This window comes from Aethalodelphis obliquidens, unplaced genomic scaffold (genome assembly GCF_003676395.1).
Source record: "Aethalodelphis obliquidens isolate GAN/ISIS:26980383/991018 unplaced genomic scaffold, ASM367639v1 scaffold18, whole genome shotgun sequence".
Classification (NCBI taxonomy): domain Eukaryota; kingdom Metazoa; phylum Chordata; class Mammalia; order Artiodactyla; family Delphinidae; genus Aethalodelphis; species Aethalodelphis obliquidens.
Window position 1 is genome coordinate 7,045,062 of NW_020837962.1, and position 9,292 is coordinate 7,054,353.

Below are 9,292 nucleotides of genomic sequence, written 5' to 3' on the forward strand. Positions count from 1 at the left end.
CTGCCCCCTGCTTTACTCATAAATGCAGAATCAGAGTCTGTCCATTGTCGGAGAATATAGCGATCACTCCAGGGGAGAACCATGGATCTATTCCACACAAATCCCTTTTTTCTTTTTAATAAATTCGTTTATTTATTTATTTATTTATTTATAATAAATTTATTTATTGCTTTTGGGTGCGTTGGGTCTTTGTTTCTGTACGAGGGCTTTCTCTAGTTGCAGCAAGCGGGGGCCACTCTTCATCGTGGTGTGCGGGCCTCTCACTGTCGCGGCCTCTCTTGTTGCGGAGCACAGGCTCCAGACGCGCAGGCTCAGTAGTTGTGGCTCACGGGCCTAGTTGCTCCGCGGCATGTGGAATCTTCCCAAACCAGGGCTCAAACCAGTGTCCCCTGCATTGGCAGGCAGATTCTTAACCACTGCGCCAACAGGGAAGTCCCACAAATCCCATTTTAAATATGTATTCATGGAGGTCTAGAGAGGGGGTAGTTCTTCTCTCGAGGTCATTTACTTTCTGCTAGCTAATACCAGAATCAGGACTGACACCCAAATGTTGAATTTATGCTTCAAGATACATTCTCAGTTCAACGTCCCATGTCAATGGTGCATTCCGATAAATAATGAATTTTAAAACTTCTAAAGATAAAAGCCACAGTAGAAGTAGATGCTGCTAACTTGGCTTCTGAATTTATCTTTGTGATGTGTAGGTTTGTTTTTTCAGCATTTAGAAGTGGGGGGATAAAAGGAGCAAGTTTGGTCTAGATAAGAGGTTTTCTAAAAGAACCTTGACTATCAGGTGAGAAAAAGGAGTTAGGGAAAGCAAGATTCAAGAAGGAAAAGCAGGTGGCTCAGGCCAATCTAGGGACTGAGATTATTTTCACACTTTGTTATAAGCTGTGAGGTGGATAAGTGCCAGTGATTAAGTAACAACCACCACAACGAAATCACTGAACGAAGCTGTGTGGCCAGGAGAAGCACATTTCTGGGTTGACTTCTCATTGTGCAAAATGAGACAAGAAAGTGGCAAACAGAACAGAGCCATGTCGGGTTGGAAGGAGAAATACGGAAATAGGGAGATCAGCACCCACACCCAGCTAAGCATCATCACGAAAGAGAGAAAGGATGTGGGCAACTCGCCCCCCTCCTGTTCCCTGATTCAAGGTGGGAACATGTTTATTAAATGACAAGTAATTGGATAACAAGGAAGTTTAGTTGCCAAGACATTTAACGGGTACTGAAATGTCATATTGATTTGAACCTTGCTCTAAATGGCACATTATATTGTTAGAGGAGAAAATTAAAAATCAAAACATGGGCAAGCTATTTAACTAAGAGCAATCTTTTGCATTAAAATGCTGCAGTGAGTGGATTGCAGGCCATGGTACCTGTTTTCTCAGTTACCCCCTGATACCTAGTGCCGAGACACAGCCACGTTTGATGGAAGCCTCTTGCCTAGTTTAAGGTTACAAGTCTAATTGCTTAAATGTCAGCTGGCTTGGGGGGTGGTGTCCAAGTACAAATCGAATCGATGGTGGAAGTTACTAGAGGGTCACAGAACGATGGATAAAAGGAAGTCTGGAGTCACAGAGAACTGGCTTAATTTCTGACTCTAAAGCCAGGCAAGTTCTGAATCCCCCTCGTCTGTAAGATAGAACCAATATTAGCTTCCTGGCAGAATTGCTTGAGTGAATGTCATTTTAAACTCTTGTCAACAGTAGACTCAGTCACCGGTGACTATTAGTATTGTCAGTAGTAGTAGTGGTAGTAAACAACATTAGAAAAAACAGCATTTAACACATAGATATGGAATCTTAAAAAAAAGTGGTTCTGATGAACCTAGGGGCAGGACAGGAATAAAGATGCAGATGTAGAGAATGGACTTGAGGACACGGGCCAGGGGGGAAGGGTAAGCTGGGACGAAGTGAGAGAGTGGCATGGACATATATACACTACCAAATGTAAAAGAGCTAGTGGGAAGCAGCCGCATAGCACAGGGAGATCAGCTCGGTGCTTTGTGACCACCTAGAGGGACAGGATAGGGAGGGTGGGAGGGAGACGCAAGAGGGAGGGGATATGGGGATATATGTATATGTATAGGTGATTCACTTTGTTATACAGCAGAAACTAACACACCATTGTAAAGCAATTATACTCCAATAAAGATGTAAAATAAAAACAAACAAAAAAAAAACCCCAGTATTTTCTGTCAAGAGTCTTATACTGCTTATTTTGTAATCTATTTTGTGATACAATTTAACAGGTATGAACTCACACGTATCAAACTCCTTCACCAATGTTGGACCCCTTGAATCTCTGTTGGCCCCTCCTTAGGAGGAGTCATCTGTGTTGACAAGGAGATGTGTTCCTCATTCTCCTTGGAGTCTAACCTCAGGTGGATACAACAGAGCCTGCTGTGCTGATGGCCTTGGAGGACATGTTAGGTGTTTCTTTCAATAAACACATTTGGGCTATTAAGTAGCTGGACCCTTGGGAAAGACTAAGGTAAAGCTTGAAGTTGAGATTGTTCCTGATGAGGACAGAAACACCCTTGAGTGATAGGCTTGGGCTCAGGGACTCAATCTTGAAAGCGGGGTTTTTATTTTGACTTCTCCCAGGAAGTGCACTTTTGCCCCATGTATTTATACAGCAGATCCATGTGTTTGAGAATAAATATACTAGGTGAGAGGCTGAACAGAACTGAGAACTCTCTAAATTTCCTCCATTCCGAAGATCCCTTGGTTTCTGACCACTGAAAAATCCTGGAGAGGAGGTCCCTGACATTTGTGAGGGATGTAACAAAAAGATGTAATGAACCACCCCCATCCCCATCATCCATCACTCGCTCTGACATTTTTGTCTTCTATACAGTTTCCGGAACAACATTGGCAACTGGCTTTCTTTTGTAGACTCTTCCTAATGAAGAAGGCAAGCCCATAATCTGTGATCAATAGAGATAAGCAAAACCAGACAGGAAGCTAAGGGAAAGGGGTTTACTCGCTGGGTACATGAGTCACTTTTCCCTCCCACAATCCAGATTCTTTAAATCTCTGCAGAAGGGCAAATGACTACATAGACATGTCAGAGGGATTTGGCAATCTCAGAAAACAGTTGAAGCTGGAACTGTAAGATCTATGAATGTCGGAATACCCTTGCCCTTACCGTGAAGATACACATAACTGGATTTATCTCCTACAACATTCTCACTCCCCAACAAGATTCAGAAAGCCTCAGGCTATAAAAATTGACCAAGACCAAAAACAAACAAACAATATCCCTCTATGCCCAAACTATTCATTTATAGCATTATTTGCAATGTCAAAAGACTGGCAGCAAACAATCCCAAAGTTCTCAGTGAGCAGTTCATTGAATTATCCATGTATATCTACACAATGGAGTTCTACACAGCTATAAAAAGGAATGAGAAAATATTTCATTATGTTGCCATGTATTTATCTCTGGAATATATTGTTAACTAAATTAAGACAAGGTGGAGGTAAATGTTTATGTCGCAATGTGCTTTATCACAGTATAAGCAAATAGTTGTGAAGGGAAGTTTCATTTAGCTGTATTCTAGTGAACAGAGAAGACATAATAGAATTAAACTGTCACCATTTAAAAAAATCAATTCTTGGATCTAGTCAGTAATCATAAGTGGTTTATGATGATATGACAAAAAATAGCGAGAACCAGACAACATATGTATAAGTAAACTGTGCCTTCTACGAAGTATTCTTGACCAAAAAAAAAAAAAAAAATCATTGAACCCAGTATGATCAAACTTCTAAATCCAAATATAAATTTATAGGACACACAGGAGACAGAGGAACAGGTCAAAATGCACTAGAGAGATGTAATCAGTAAAATCCACCCTGTGGGAAATTGTGTGTACAAATAATCTAGGTTATTAAAAGCAAAGATAAAGAATACGGAGGGGAAACTTTTGGATCAGAAGGGGATGTTTGATGATATTAGGAACTTTTGTTAATTTTTAGGTGTGAACATGGAATGTGGTTATTTATTTTAAGGAGATTGTATTTTTGTGATAGATGCTAAAATATTTGCAGAGGAAATGATATGATAATTGGCATTTTCAACAAAATAATCTGGAGAATGAGGAGTGGTTGAGGGTAGAGAAAAACAAGACGGGCTGTGTTTTGATGACTATTGAGTTTCAGTGATAGATTGATCAGTTTTATTGTACTATTGAATATTTTCCTTGTGCACATATTTGCAAATTTCCATCACGCACATTTTAGAAAAATACTCATATTCTTAGTCCCAAAAACCAAATGGAGATCTCAGAGATAAATATTATAGGTAGGGATTTTTTCCACTTAGATGTACAGAGAGATCTGTAAACTACATATCTCTCTATTATTATAAATAATAATTAATTCTGTTTATTTCGTGTCTAAAATATGCAATCAGTTTTTAAGCACGTCATCTATTTTGAAGTGATTTAATCATCCCAACCATTCTGTGAAGTAGGTACTATTATTATTCCAATTTTAGAGATGAGGTCACAGAGGCATAGAAGTTAAGTAAGCTGTTCAAGGTCACACTACTAGTGATGACTGAGTCAGGCACCCAATGGTGGCAGCCTACCTCCAGACACATGCTGTCAACCACTAATTGAAATGCTTGGATCTGAGTCACGGAAATGAACAGTAGTAGCTTCAGCAACTATAACAGCTAACATTTATTCTGAGCACTCTTCTGTAGCATGCACTGTACTAAATATTTTATATCTACCATCTTTAATTCAAGACAGTCCTATAGAGGAGTCTTATTGTTTTCACTTTACAGTGAAGGAAAAGAAAACTCAAAGAGATTAGTAGCTCACACATCCATGATCGTTCAAATAGACTCTGGCAGAGGTAGGGTGTTATATAAGTTATCTGATGCTGAGTCACAAACTACTCAAAAATTATGGGCTTCAAATATTGGATTGGCCAAAAAGTTCGTTCGGGCTTTTCCGTAACATATTATGGATGTTTGGCTCCTAACTGCAGGTGGCCAAGTTAGGCTGGGCTCAGTTGGGTGGTTCTTCTAACCTTGCCTGGGATCCCTCGTGAATCTGTTATCATCTGTGTTTTGGCTGGCGGCTCTGCTTGTGAGATTTGGCTGGCTGTTGAGAGAAGCACCTTGGTTTTCCCCCAAAGGGTCCCGTCCTTCAGTCGGCTAACTTGGGCTTGTTCTTATCGTGGAGCCATGGGTCCAAGAGCAAGATGTCACTTCTGCCAAATTCTACTGGTCAAGGCCAATGGCAAGGCCAGCCCAGATTCGAGGAGTGGAAAAACAGACTCCATCTGTTGATGGGAGAATCTGGAAAGTTACATTGTGAATGGAGCAGATTCAGTGAAGGACAGAAAATTGGGGCTGTTTTTGCAATTAATCTATCATAGGCACAGACCCAACTCTTAGTAACTTGAAAGCAGTTGCATACCTTTCCCTCATTTTAGGTTCTACTGCAAATTTCGATTACTTGTGACCAAGCCAGTCTGAACTTATCTAAATCAGAATTCTCCATCCGGCTCCGTTCTAAGTGCTGAGCCAGTGCATACTTGGAGCAAGATACCAAAGGTTTGATGCTGTGACTTGCCAGAGGATAGGATTACACCTTAGGAAGGCAAGAGACTGGATGCCATGGGAAAGAAGAGTTTTAACAAAAAGCCCCAGTTTCCAGGTAATGAGAGATTCCTGACAAGTAACAACAGCCATGCAGCCATAATAGAATTTCAATGAGATAAATTCCACTTTCTGCCCAAGTTTAGCCACTCAGGGAAGAAACAATTACCTTGTGAAAATGCAGCACTCTCCCTATATTATCCCTTCATTAAAATATTCAAATGAAGGTAACAACACTGTTATAACCTTATTTATAAAGAAAAATAACATTAATGCATTGAACGCTAATGCATTTACCTCGGAGCGCTTCCCAGAGATGGTAAAATGTGAAGTTTATAAAATGTTCAGTGATGTTGAACTTGAATTGCAACCTAATGCTTGAATTGCTACATTTAACATTAAAAGCATGTTATTAATCTTCAATTTAGGGGAGAATAATTTTCACTCACTGTGCAGAAAAGAAAAAAACTGTTATGATGGGATTTCATTCAGATCAAATTTGCTTTAATTGCAATTCTATTAAATTAGAAATAGACATTTTATCCTGATATGATTCTTTGATGTCTTTAGTTTTAATGCTAATAAAAGCATTATCACCACAGGTGTGAGCTGCATTATGTACAATAATTAGGACTTCAATTAAAGATGTGTCAAGCTACCCTAAGGTAATTTGGAAAACGAATGCAAAAGAAGTAACAGGTGAAAATGTGGGGGCAGTTTAATTCTCTACACTTTTGCCAACATCAGTTTCTCATTATTGTGTATTTTGTAAAGAACAATAATGATGCCATTAAGAATAATACATCCGGGGCTTCCCTGGTGGTGCGGTGGTTGGGAGTCCGCCTGCCGATGCAGGGGACACGGGTTCGTGACCCGGTCCGGGAAGATCCCACATGCCGCGGAGCGGCTGGGCCCGTGAAGCCATGGCCGCTGAGCCTGCGCGTCCGGAGCCTGTGCTCCGCAGCAGGAGAGGCCATGGCAGTGACAGGCCCGCGTACCGCAAAAAAAAAAGAATAATACATGCATCAGTCAGCAGCCATCAACATCAAAGGAAGACCCTCCACTAGCAAAAAGGATTACAACTCACTGAAGGCTCAGATGATGTTTAGCATTTTTAGCAATAAGGTGTTTTTTTCTTAAGGTATGTACATTGTTTTTTATTTTTAAAAAAATTTTTTAATGGCTTAAAACAGTAAACATTTATTTTCTTATTATGTCCATGGTTTAAAAAGCAGGAGCAGCTTAGCTGCCTGGTTCTGTTTCAGGATGTCTCATGACTTTGCAGTGAACGTGTTGGCTGGGGTTGCAGTCATCTCAAGGCTTGAGCAACACTGGGAAATGTGCTTCCAAGCTCACTCACAAGGATGTCGTTCCTCACAGCCTGTTGCCTGGAGAGCTCAGTTTCCCACTGCATGGTTCTCTCCATAGGGCTGTTTGAGTATCCTCATGTACATTGTTTTTTAGACACAATGTTATTGCATACTTAATAGACTATAGTATAGTGTAAACATAACTTTTTTTTTTTTTTTTTTGCGAGCCTCTCACTGTTGTGGCCTCTCCCATTGCGGAGCACAGGCTCCGGACGCGCAGGCTCAGCGGCCATGGCTCACGGACCCAGCCGCTCCGCGGCATGTGGGATCCTCCCGGACAGGGGCACGAACCCGTGTCCCCTGCATCGGCAGGCGGACTCCCAGCCACTGCACCACCAGGGAAACCCTAAACATAACTTTTATATGCATTGGGAAACCAAAAAAATTCATGTGACTTGCTTTATTGTAGTGATCTGGAACTGAACCCACAGTACCTCTGAGGCATGCCTGTAAATAAATAAATGAATAAAAGAAAAAACAAAAAAAAGAATAATACACCCAAGACGTGGTTAAGCAAAGTACTGCAGAGCAATTGAGTGGAACACTTTGCAGACAAAGAAAGGCATTGTAGAAGAATATTTACAAAATGATGAAATGCAAACAATGTATATTAAGTAAAGAAAAAGTCATAAATTAGTATGTATAGTATACCATATTTATAAAATATGCACAGAAAAGTCTGGGAGGAAATATAACCAAATGTTACTTAGTTATTATTAATCTTTAAGTGGGGGATTACAGGGGCTTCTTTTTTAAATGTTTTGATTCTGTGTTTTATAATCAGCAAATATTATTTTGTATTAGGGGAAAATCATAAAAGAAAAAAATTTATTCAGTATGATGAGCTTGCCATAATCAAAGATTGTGTTGTATTTCTTTGTCAGATCTAAACACTAAGATTTCAGGCAGGTAACACCCCCTGGGGGGTAGATGAATAAATGAATGAGTCAATGAATATATGAATGAATGAATATATGAGTGAATGAATATACGGATGAATGAGCAATGAATATATGAATAAATGAATGAGTGAATGAATGTGTGAATGAATGTATGAATTAATGAAGAGTTGGGGTTCATTATGTAGCTAATAGGAAGGTGGCCAGAAATTATGGTTTTGCCTTTTGCTTTTCCTGTGAAGACCTCTTTTCAGAATCTAAATCTCTTTGTTGTACTGAAATATATTAAAGGAGGGATGGTCAATATGATCCAATTATGCTCTTCTCCAAAATGGACAGAATTTGGGGACAGAATCAGTAGATGTGGACTTAGCCACAATGCCTCACTTAAGAGATGGCAACGTCTTTCTGTTCACACAGAAGTAAATTGACCTAGTTACGGTGATATGACATTAGACTTAAGGATTTCTTTCTTTTTTTTTTGCTAACCTTTGTTAAATATCTTGTTACTGTTCCCACCCACTGTGTGTCAGGGAATGGACCATATGCTATTGGGAAGGCAAAGATAGATGAAGACCTGTTTCCTGCCCTCTGGGTGGCTTGGAATAGAGAGAAAAGGGAACTAACTGGCTTTGAAATTCGGCATTCCTCAGGTCCAAGCCAAGCTCCATCAGTCACTGACTGAGCAGCAAGTGACTTACCATCCCCCAGTTCCCATATCCTCATCTCTAAAGTTAGAAAAATAATAATACTCCATTGGGTTTTGTAAAAAATTAAACCAGATACTATAAAAATAAGCTGGCACATAGTAAGCACTCAGATAAATAGTAACCATCCTTGTGAAAGAAAAAATACATAATAAAATACAACAAAATGCAGCGTAAATATATTAACATGCGCTGCGTTTGATTTCGATTGCCTTTAAGTGACTTTCACATATACCTGGTTTTGTCTTCTGAGGACAAAGGGGACCTTCTGTGTTTTTAGGAATTTAATTACATCAAGAGCAGTTTCAATTACTTGCAATGAGGTTTGGGTGCTATTGTGATGGGATGATGCCGGAGACTCAGATATTTCTCATCATTGCCCGAAAAGTCCTAGTTTTGGAAGCCCAGGAAAATCTGGATGAGATCTGGAGGTATAAATGGTGACTCCTATATTCTGCCCTGTGACTTGGAGTCTGGAGGCCAACATGCTCAGAAGAACTGAAGAGAAAGAGGACAGAAAGGGAGCTAGGTCATGGAGAATGACCTTGACAAGTCAACCCACCAGCTGTATGTTCAGGAAAGTGTGGAAAAATTGTGAAGAGCTGATCATGGCTCAGATTTCTCAGTGTTCACAGAATGCCAGAACACACACACACACACACACACACACACACACACACACACACACACA